The following is a 12,507-nucleotide window of genomic DNA, read 5'->3' as shown; positions in this document are numbered from 1 at the left end:
CCAGCTCACTGCTCCGACTTCACTCCAACTGAAATCACAGTTCACACTGTCGCAGCTCACTCCAGCTCCAGCTCATCCCAGCACAACTAATGCCAGTTCCAGTTCATCCCAGCACAGCACATTCCAGTGCGGGCATAACCCAATCGCCACACATCTCCAACACATCTCAATACCAGCTCATTCCCATCACATTCCAATCCAAGCATATCCCAGACCCAACACAAATGAATCCCACAAAACCTAAATTGCAACACAACCCTAACCCAACAGGCACCAATTCTACCACACAACAATCCCAGCATACCTCATCCCGGAACACTCCACTCCCAGCAGACACCAATCCCACCACACCACATTCCCAAATACTCCAATCCCACAAAACACCGGTCCACTGCACCACAGAAAAATCATACCGCAATCCCAATGCTCACTAATTCCATCACACACCAATCCCAGCACGACCCATTCCCAGTACAGCCCAAGTTTACGGCATCATATTCCCAACACACCCCAACTGCACCAGAGCACAATCTGAGCACACTCCAATCCCACCACACCACAATCTGAGCACACTCCAATCCCACCACACCACAATCTGAGCACACTCCAATCCCACCACACCACAATCTGAGCACACTCCAATCCCACCACACCACAATCTGAGCACACTCCAATCCCACCACACCACAATCTGAGCACACTCCAATCCCACCACACCACAATCTGAGCACACTCCAATCCCACCACACCACAATCTGAGCACACTCCAATCCCACCACACCACAATCTGAGCACACTCCAATCCCACCACACCACAATCTGAGCACACTCCAATCCCACCACACCACAATCTGAGCACACTCCAATCCCACCACACCACAATCTGAGCACACTCCAATCCCACCACACCACAATCTGAGCACACTCCAATCCCACCACACCACAATCTGAGCACACTCCAATCCCACCACACCACAATCTGAGCACACTCCAATCCCACCACACCACAATCTGAGCACACTCCAATCCCACCACACCACAATCTGAGCACACTCCAATCCCACCACACCACAATCTGAGCACACTCCAATCCCACCACACCACAATCTGAGCACACTCCAATCCCACCACACCACAATCTGAGCACACTCCAATCCCACCACACCACAATCTGAGCACACTCCAATCCCACCACACCACAATCTGAGCACACTCCAATCCCACCACACCACAATCTGAGCACACTCCAATCCCACCACACCACAATCTGAGCACACTCCAATCCCACCACACCACAATCTGAGCACACTCCAATCCCACCACACCACAATCTGAGCACACTCCAATCCCACCACACCACAATTTGAGCACACTCCAATCCCACCACACCACAATCTGAGCACACTCCAATCCCACCACACCACAATCTGAGCACACTCCAATCCCACCACACCACAATCTGAGCACACTCCAATCCCACCACACCACAATCTGAGCACACTCCAATCCCACCACACCACAATCTGAGCACACTCCAATCCCACCACACCACAATCTGAGCACACTCCAATCCCACCACACCACAATCTGAGCACACTCCAATCCCACCACACCACAATCTGAGCACACTCCAATCCCACCACACCACAATCTGAGCACACTCCAATCCCACCACACCACAATCTGAGCACACTCCAATCCCACCACACCACAATCTGAGCACACTCCAATCCCACCACACCACAATCTGAGCACACTCCAATCCCACCACACCACAATCTGAGCACACTCCAATCCCACCACACCACAATCTGAGCACACTCCAATCCCACCACACCACAATCTGAGCACACTCCAATCCCACCACACCACAATCTGAGCACACTCCAATCCCATCACAACAAAATCCCAACATAATCCCATCCCAGCACACACTATTCCCATCACACTCCAACTGGGTCTAATCTCAAACCCATCACACCCCAATTCAATCACGTTCCAATAACATCACACCACAGTCCGTTGCACCTCATTTCCAGCATAACCCAATCCCAATACACCCTATTCCCAATACACCCCGATAACATCACACCATAATCCCATTACAACACATTTCCAAAACAACCCAATGCTAATACAGCCCAATTCCAGCACACACCAATTTCACTACACCCAAGCCCCCGCACAATCCAATCACTGCATACACCAATTCAATCACATCATGATCCCACTACACACTAGCATAACCCAACACCAATACACCCAAATACCATCACACATAAATCCCAGCACACCAATAAGCCAACACACCCCAAACTCATCGCACGCCAGTCCCACTGCACCCAAACCCCAGCACAACCCAATCCCGCTGCTCCCAAATCTTAGCCATGCCAATCCCGCTACATTACAACCTGACCATACGCAAAACTTATCACACCCCAGTCACAGTACAACCCAATTCCACCACAACCAAACCCCATCACTCCCCAATCACACCAAACCACACCACAATCACAGTACGCACTAAACCCATCACACAGCAAACCTGAATTCTAGCACTCCCCAAGCACATCACACCTCAATCTAAGCACCCTCCAACTGCATCACAATAGACTCCCACCAGACTCCAATCCCAGCACACAGCATTCCCAGCACATTTCAACCCCACCTCAGCCCAATTTCACCACACCCAACTCACAGCGCACCTCAATCTCATCCCACTCCAATCCATTCCCATTCCACTCCAATCAGAGCTCACATAATCCCAGCATGTACCAGTTCCAAAATGACTCAATAACAATGCACCCCAGTCCCAGCACACGCCAATCCCATCTCTCCCCAATCTCACTAGACCCCAATTATATCACAACCCAATATCAATACACCTCAATCATCTCACAGCGCATCACCTTAACATAGAATCCCCATCTCACTGCAATCCCAGCAAACCACAATCCTAGCGCACACCAAATACACCACATCCCAATCCCAGCACACTCCAATCTCAACACACTCTAATCAAATTACTCCCCAATAGCCACATATTTCAAACCCATCACACCCAAATCCCAACACAACACAATCCCAGCACATCCCAATCCCACCACATCCCAACTCCATCGCACTCCAATAACATCACAGCCCAATACAACTACACCCCAATTCCAGCATAACCCGATACCAATATAACTCAATCCCGTCACACACCAATCCCAGCACAAGCCATTCCCACCCCACTCCATTCCCAGTATACCACAATCTTATTGCACTCTAATAAAATCATGTCCCAATCCTACTACACCTCAAATCTATAATTATCGATGGCAATACACCCCAAACCCAACACACACACACACACACACACACACACACACACACACACACACACACACACACACACACACACACACACACACACACACACACACACACACACACACACACACACACACACACACACACACACACACACACACACACACACACACACTCCAATCCCACTACACACCACTCTCAACACACCAAATCTCATCAAAACCAAATACCAACACACTCCAATAACATCATGCCCCAATCCCACTACACACTATTCTAGCATAACCCAATACCAATGCACCCAATCCCAGCATACTAACATCCCAATACAACCAAATTGCAGTGCAACCCTATCCTACCACACATCAACCCACCTCACCCCAATCCCAACACACCTAAATCTCATCACACTCCAATCCCATCATATCCAATCTAGACTACACACCAATCCTAGCACAGACCAATCCCAGCACACCCAACCCTATCTCAACCCAATACTATCCCGCACCATTCCCATCGTACTCCAATCACAGCATACCCCAATCCCTGCACATTCCAATAACATCACATCTAATCCAACTACACAGCTATTTCAGATTAATCCAATACCAATGCACCCCAATCCCAGCACACATCAACCCTACCACACACCAATTCCAGCTCTCCCCAATTTCACTACACTCCCAATCATAGCATAACCCAATAACAATACGCCTCAATCACCTCACAGCCCAACACCTTAACATAGAATTCCCATCTCACCCCAGTTGTAGCACAAACAAATCCCATCACACCTATATCCTAGCACATATCAAACACAACACAACCCAAAATCAGCACATCCAAATCCCATCACAACACCATCCCAGCAGACTCCAAATCCCATCACAACACCATCTCAGCAGACTCCAATTCCATCACAGTCCAATCTCTTCCCACTCCAATCCAATCACACTGCCATTTGAGCGCAATCCCACTACGCATCCATACCAGAGCACCCCAGTCACACCACACCACAAGCCCAGCAATCTCCCATCCCAGCACACATGAATTTGATCACACTCCAATACCATCACACACCAGTACAACAACATTCCAGATATTACCATCCTCAATCACTGTACATCCCAATTCCAGCACAACCTAATCCCACTACACAACAGTCCCAGCACACTACAAATTTATCACAACCAAATCTACGCACACTTCAATCCCACCATACCCCAATACAATCAGACCCAAATCACACCACACCCAAATCCCAGCACTCTGCAATTCCACCACACTGCAGTCTAATCACACCTAAATCCCAGCACACCCCAATTCCAGCACATACAAATCACATCACACCTCTTTCCCACTACACGCAAGTATGATCACTCAAGTCTGAGCACACATCAATCACACCAGACACAAACCATTTAACATCTCAATGCAACCACACTCCAACCCTGCACATGCCAAATCCAGCACACCAAAATCCCACCAGACCATCAATTGCAACTAACCCCAATAGCAAAACACTGCAATTCCACCACACCCATTACAGACAAAGCCCTAAATGCTCAAATGCCAATCTCATCACACTCATACATCACCAGACCAATGCTAACACACTCGAAACCCATCACATCCCAATGCCACTGCACCTCAATCCCAGCAAAACCTAATCCCACTACATCCCAATCCCTGCACACACAAATCTGACTACATTCCAAAAACACAGCACATTCCAATCCCAACAAACTCCAATCCTTTCACACCCCAATTCCAACCGCACCACTATCCAATCTCACCTCAATCCCATCGCACCCTGATCACATCACACACAAAACCCATCACACCCCAGTCCCAACATGTCCCAAATGCAACACAACCAAACCCCATCACAAAACAATCCCAGCACATCCCAAAACCACCACCACCAATTCACACCACAACCAAATACCATCAGACTCCAATAGCAGCACACCCCAATACTAGCACACTGCATTTCTACCATGCCCTAATCGCAACACAGGTAAATCCCTGTATGCTCCAATACCAACACACACCCATCCCACCACACAATGCCACCGCACTCCAATTACAGTACACCCCAATCCCAGCACAACTAAATCTCACTACATCCCAATTCCAGCACACAAATCGGACTCCATTCAAAGCACAGCACACCTCAATAGCAGTATAACATCAGCCCGTCTCAACTCAATCTCACTAAAACCCATTCCCACTATAACACAATCCCACCTCACTTCAATCTAAGCACTCCCCAATCCTGCCACACCATATCCAAATTCCACAACATGACAATACAATCAAAACTTAATCCTATCACACCGCAGTCCCAGCACACCAGCATCAAATCCCATCACACCTCGATTGCACCACATACCAATTGTAGCACACCCCAATCCCAGCACATGCCAACTATGACCCAGTTACAGACCACCCCAATCTCTGCACACCCTATTACCACACAGACCACTCATACCACACCCCAATGCCAGCACAAACCAATCCCACTACATCACAATCCAAGCACATCCTAATCATAGCACTCCCATCCACTCACATCCAAATCCCAGCATACACCAAGTCCATCACACCCCAGTCCCATTACAACACAGTCCCACCACACACCAATCCCAACACTCCTCAATCACATCACAGCCCAATCCCATAACACACAATCCCCATCACACCTCAAGCCCAGCACACAACAATCCCATCACACACAAATACCATCACACCCTATTCACAACACACGAATCCCAGCACGCCACAATCCCACCACCTCCCAAATTTAGCACACACCAAACCTAGCACAACCCATCCTATCATACTCTACAATCCCACCACACCGAAATTGCATTGCACCTCAATCCCATCACACCACAATTCCATCCAAATCTGATCACACCCCTGTCCCAGCATACCACAATCCCATAACACCCCAAGTCTGCCATACCCCATCTCCACCACACTACAATCACACCATACCCTAATCCCAGCAGAACAATATCTTAGCACATCCCAGTTACATCACACCCAAATCCCAGCACTCCTAGACACCACGTCCAGCACAACCGAATCACAACACACTTCAATCTCATTACACCCCAATCTCACCACACCCAAATGCAACCAGTCTCCAATCCTAGCTCACCCCAAATGTGCCACACACCAATCATACTGGACCCCAATCCTATCACAACACAGTCCCAGCACACACCAATTGCAGCACAATCAAATCTCATGATACCCCATTCACGATCCACACAAATCGCATGGCAGCTCAATTCCAGTACATCTCAAACTCATCACACTCTAATCCCAGCATATCCTGATCCTATGACAACCCAATCCCATTACATCCTAATCATACCACAATCCCATTAATCCCCAATCCCATCACACACAAGTCTGAAACAGACCCCAGTCCTCGCATGCCCCAATCCCAGTACACCCCTATCCAAGCACATCCCAATCCCAGCACATCCCAAACCCAGTACACTCAAATCCCAGCACACTTCCAATCTATTCACACCCCAATCCCAGCACACCCTATACCTGCACACTCCAATCCTCTGACACCACAATGCCAGAATACCACAACACCACCACACCGTAATCTCATTACACCTCAACACACCACACACCAACCCATCACACCTCAATCCCATCATGCTCCAACTCCACCACACACATATCCCGTCACGCCCAAATCTGAACACACACAACTCCCAGCAAAACCCTATCCCTGCACATCCCAATACAATTACACACAAATCCCAGCACACCACAGTCTTAGCACATCCCAAACACACCACACCCCATTTCCATCACACCTGAATCCCAGCATATTCCAATCTTGGTACTGTCCTAGTACATCTCATCACACTCCAATGACATCACACACAGATCCAACCACACCCCAGACCAGGCACAATCTGATCCCACCATACTGATCAGAGAACACCCCAACACAATTGCACACCAATCCCAGCACAACTCAAACACATCACGTCCCATTCCCAGCACACCACAATTCCAGTATGTCCCAATCACACTCAAGACCAGGACAACTCCAATATCATTACACACCAATCCCAGTACAAAGAATTGCCACAACACTCCAATCGCATCACACCTCAATCACATCACAACCCAATCCCATAATGCAGAATTCCATCACACCACAATCCCAGCTCACCCCAACCCATGCCCACTCTAATCCTTTCACACCACAATCCCGGCACATCCCAATTCCACCAACTCTAATCTCACTAAACCCCAATCCCACCAACACCAATCAAAGCACACCACAATACCATCACATACCAATCCCAGCACACACCAGTTCCGTCACAAACCAGTCTGAACACAGTCAAGACCCAGCACCTGTCAATTGCAGCACGCTCTAATCCCAGCACAACCCAACCCCAGTATACTTCAATCCAAGCATACACCAGTCCCTCCCCACCCCAGTGCGGCTGATTCGAATCCCAGCACACCCTGATCCCGGCACATTCCAATCATTTCACATCTCAGTTCTAGTACACTCACTACACCCCATTCTTTCCAAACACCAAACCCATCATAGCTCAATCCATCACACCTGAAAACTATCACGCAAAAATCCTATCACGTGCCATTCCCACCACACCCAACCCCACCACGCCATAATCCCACCACATACTAATCAGAGCATACTGCAATTCCATCATACCTCAATCCTGCCATACTCCAATCCCAGCACACCCCAATCCCATCACAACCCAATCCTAGCACACTTCAATCACAGCAAAACCCAATGCAAGCACATCCTTTTCCCGAAACACCCCAATCCCATTATAACCCAATTTGAGCAGAATCTAATCCCAGCACATGCCAATTGCTGAACATGGTACTACTACCACACCCTAATCACAACACAAACAATTTCCAGCACACTCCCTCCCTGCACAACCTATTACTATGACACCATTATTCTACTGCACTTCAAATCCTGCACCTCTCAAACCTATTAACCCCAATCCCCCCCATAACCCTCTCCCACCACATCCCAATCCCATCACACACAAATCGCATTACATCCCAATCCCAGTATATGAAATCAGCACATCACAATCTCAGGATACCCCACATCCATCATACACCGATCACATCACTGTACAATACTGCCACACACCAATTCCACCACACCCAATTCAGTGTACAATCTCATCATCTTCCAATCCCATCACACGCCAACAGAGTGTACACAATTCCGATCATACCCCAGTCACATCAATCCAAGCACACCACACCACCAATAATCGGAGCACAGTCCACATCCATATCAGAGTGCATTGAATTCCGATCATTCTCCAGACACGGTACATCTCAAATCCATCATAACCCAGTCCTATCACACCCCACTCACGTTACTCTGCAATCCCACCACATCTAAGCCTATCACAGAAAAAATCCCATCGCACCCCATCCCAGCTCAACACAATCTCCGAACACCCCAAATCCACCATACACTGATCACAGCTTGGTCCAATACCACTACATACCAATTCATCTAAACCACAATCCCATCACATCCCAATCACTCCACACTCCAATCCCATCATATCCTCCAATCTTAACACAGCCCAATCCCACTCCAAGCACGTCCCTGTCCAGCACACCCAAATCCCAGTAGACACAAACCTGACCACAAATAAAACCCAGCACAACCAAATCCCAGCACACACTACAACACAATTACACGCCAGTCCCATTAAACCCTGCTCCCAGCACGTCGTAATCACACCAAACACCAATCCCATCACACCAAAATCCCAATATACTCCAATCTTAGCACAGAACAATCCAATCACAACCCAATCCCACCACATCATCCTCAGTCACATCACAGACCAATCCCTTAACACAGAATTCTCATCACACACCAATCACAGCACAGTCAGATACCACCACACACCAATCACACAACACCTCAATCACACGATTCAGACTACACCCCAGTCCCAGGACTTCTCAAACTCATCACACCACAATCTCATCATAACCCACTCCCATCACACCCCACTCACATCACTCCTCAATCCTATCACAAACAGAACCCATTACACCCCGATCCCAGCACACCATGATCTCAGAACTCCCCTAATCCACCATAATCAAATCACAGCACAGTCCAATAGGACTACGTACCATACCACAAAAAGAGCTTACAGAATTCCCATCATACCTAATTCCAGTACACCCCAATACCCGCACACTCCAATCCTTTCACATCACAATCCAAACACACCACAATCTCACCACACGCTGTCTCATTACACCCCAATCCTGCCACACACCAAATCCCAGTACATTCCAATACCACCGCACATCAAGTACAGCACACCCAAACTCATGACACCTAAACTCTGTCACATATCCATCCCAATTATACTCCTCCCCAGTCCTCATTCATCTAACTTCCAGCAAGTATAGACCCAGATCCATCAAATGTTCCTCATATAATAACCACTTCTCTCTCAGAATAATTCTTGTGAACCACCTCTGAACCCTCTTCATTGTTAGCACGTCCTTTCTCAGATACGAGGCCCAGCACTGCTCACAGTACTCCAAGTAAGGCCTTCACTAGTGCCTTATCAAACCTCAAAATTACATCCTCGCTTTTATATTCCAGTCCTCTCAAAATGAATTCTAACATTGCATTTGTCTTCCTCATTTCTGACTCAACCTACAACTTCATCTTTGGGGAATCCTACATGAGGACTTCCAAGTCCCTTTGCTCCTAGGAATTTTTAAGTTTTCTGCCCGTTTAGAAAACAGTCTCTGCTTTTGTTCCTTCTACCAAAGTGCATGACCATACACTTCCCGACACAGTATTCCATCTGACACTTCTTTGCTCATTCTCCTAATCTATCTAACTCCTTCTACCTACTTCCTCAACACTACTTGCCCTCCACTCAAGTTGGTATCATTTACAAATTTGGCCACAAAGCCATCAATTCCATCATCCAAAGAAGCGGTTCCAACATCAACCCCTGCAGAACACTGCTAGCCACTGGCAGCCAACAAGAAAAGGCTCCCTTTATTCTCTCTCTTTGCCTCCTGCCAATGGAGCCAATCCTCCATCTTTCTTGTAATACCGTGGGCTCTTGTGAAGCAGCCTCATGTGCAGCACCTTGTCAAAGGCCTTCTGAAAATCCAAGCACACAACATCCACCAATTCTCTTTTGTCTATCGTGCTTGGAACTTTCTCAAAGCATTCCAAAGAGATGTTTCAGGCAAAATTTTCCTTCAAGGAAACCATGCTGATTTTGTCTTGTTTTATTATGTACTTCCAAGTATCCTGAGACCTTATCTTTAACGATCAACTCCACCAACTTCTCAACCAATGAGGGCAGACTAAGTGGCCGATAAATTTCTGTCTTCTGCCTCCCTCACTTTTTGAAGAGTGGAGTGACATTTGCAATTTTCCAGTCCTCCTGAATCGTCAGAAACTAGTGATTCTTGAAAGATCATTGCCAATACCTCCACAATCTCTCCAGCCACACCTTACAGAGCCCTGGAGTGTAGTCCATCTGGTCCAGGTGACTTATCCACCTTCAAACCTTTCAGATTACCAAGCACATCCTCCCTAGTAATAGCAATTGTACTCTCCTCAGCCTCCTGTCATTCTCAAACTTCCAGCATGCTGCTAGTGTCTTCCACAGTGAAGACTGATGCAAAATACTCATTTAGTTCATTTGCCATCTCCTTGTTGCCTATTACTACCTCTCCAGTGGTCCGATATCTACTCTCGCCTCTCTTTTACTGAAAAAAATTTCATTTCTTCTTTCCCCTCCTTATGTCTTTTTTAGTTGTCTGCTGGTGGTTTTTAAAAGTTTCCCAATTTTTTTAACTTCCCACTAACTTTTGCTCCATTACTGCATTTTCTTTTGTTTTATGTTGTTTTTGACTTCCCTTATCAGCCATGGCTGCGACATCCTGCCTGTATAATTCTTATTCCTCTTTGGGACGTATCTATCCTGTGCCTTCTGAATTTCTCCCAGGTTCTCCAGCCATTGCTGTTCTGCTGTCATCCCTGACCCCTTCCAATCAACTTTGGCCAGCTCCACTCTTATGCCTCTGTGATTCCCTTTCATCCATTGTAATAGTGATACATCTGAGTTCAGCTTTCCCCTCCCAAATTGCAGGGAGATGTCTATCATATTGTGATCAGTGCCTCGTATGGGTTCTTTACCCAATCCCCAATCCCAGCACACTCCAATCACACCACAATCCCAGCAAATCTCAATCCCATCACACTCCAATCGCATCACACAGCAATCCCAACACACTCCAATCCCATGCTTCCCCAATCCCATCACACCCCAAACACAACACACTCCAATCCCAGCACACCCCATTCCCTTCACACCCGATTCACAACCACAATCCCAGCACACTCGAATCCCATCACACAGCAATCCCAGCACAGCAAATCGCATCACACACAAATTCCATCATACCCCATACACAGCACACCCCAATCCCCGCACAGCTCAATTCCCTCACACCACAATTCCATTACAATCAATCCCAGCACACTCCAATGCCAGCACAGCCCAATCACATCACATGCCAATCTGGGCAAATCACAATCCCTGGACACACAAATTCCATCACACTCCAATCCCATCACACTCCAGTCCCACCACACCCCACTCCAAACCCACTAAATGCCAATCCCATCACCCAGTAATCACAGTGTACCCCAATTTCATCACATTCCAATCCCAGCACACTAAAATCACTGCGCACACAAATCCAATCTCATACAAACCCCACCACACTCCAATCCCACTACAACCCAGCATACCCTGATGCCTGCACATTGCAATATTATCACACCACTCACCCACCACAATCCCAGCACACACCAATGTGAGCACACTCCAATCACATCACACTCAAGTCCCATCACACCCCCAATCCCATCACACTCCACCCTACTACAGCCCAAATATACCAGAGCCCAATCCCACTACACTCCAATCCCATCAGGCATCAATCCCACTACACTCCAATCACATCGGGCATCAATCCCACTACACTCCAATCCCATCAGGCATCAATCCTAGTACACCCCAAACCCACAACTCACCAATCCAACCACAATCCAGTCCCAGCACACAC

The sequence above is a fragment of the Hemitrygon akajei genome, chromosome 1 (genome assembly GCF_048418815.1).
Source record: "Hemitrygon akajei chromosome 1, sHemAka1.3, whole genome shotgun sequence".
NCBI classification, from domain to species: domain Eukaryota; kingdom Metazoa; phylum Chordata; class Chondrichthyes; order Myliobatiformes; family Dasyatidae; genus Hemitrygon; species Hemitrygon akajei.
The sequence above is the reverse complement of the archived record's forward strand: the minus strand, read 5'-3'. Positions refer to the sequence as shown.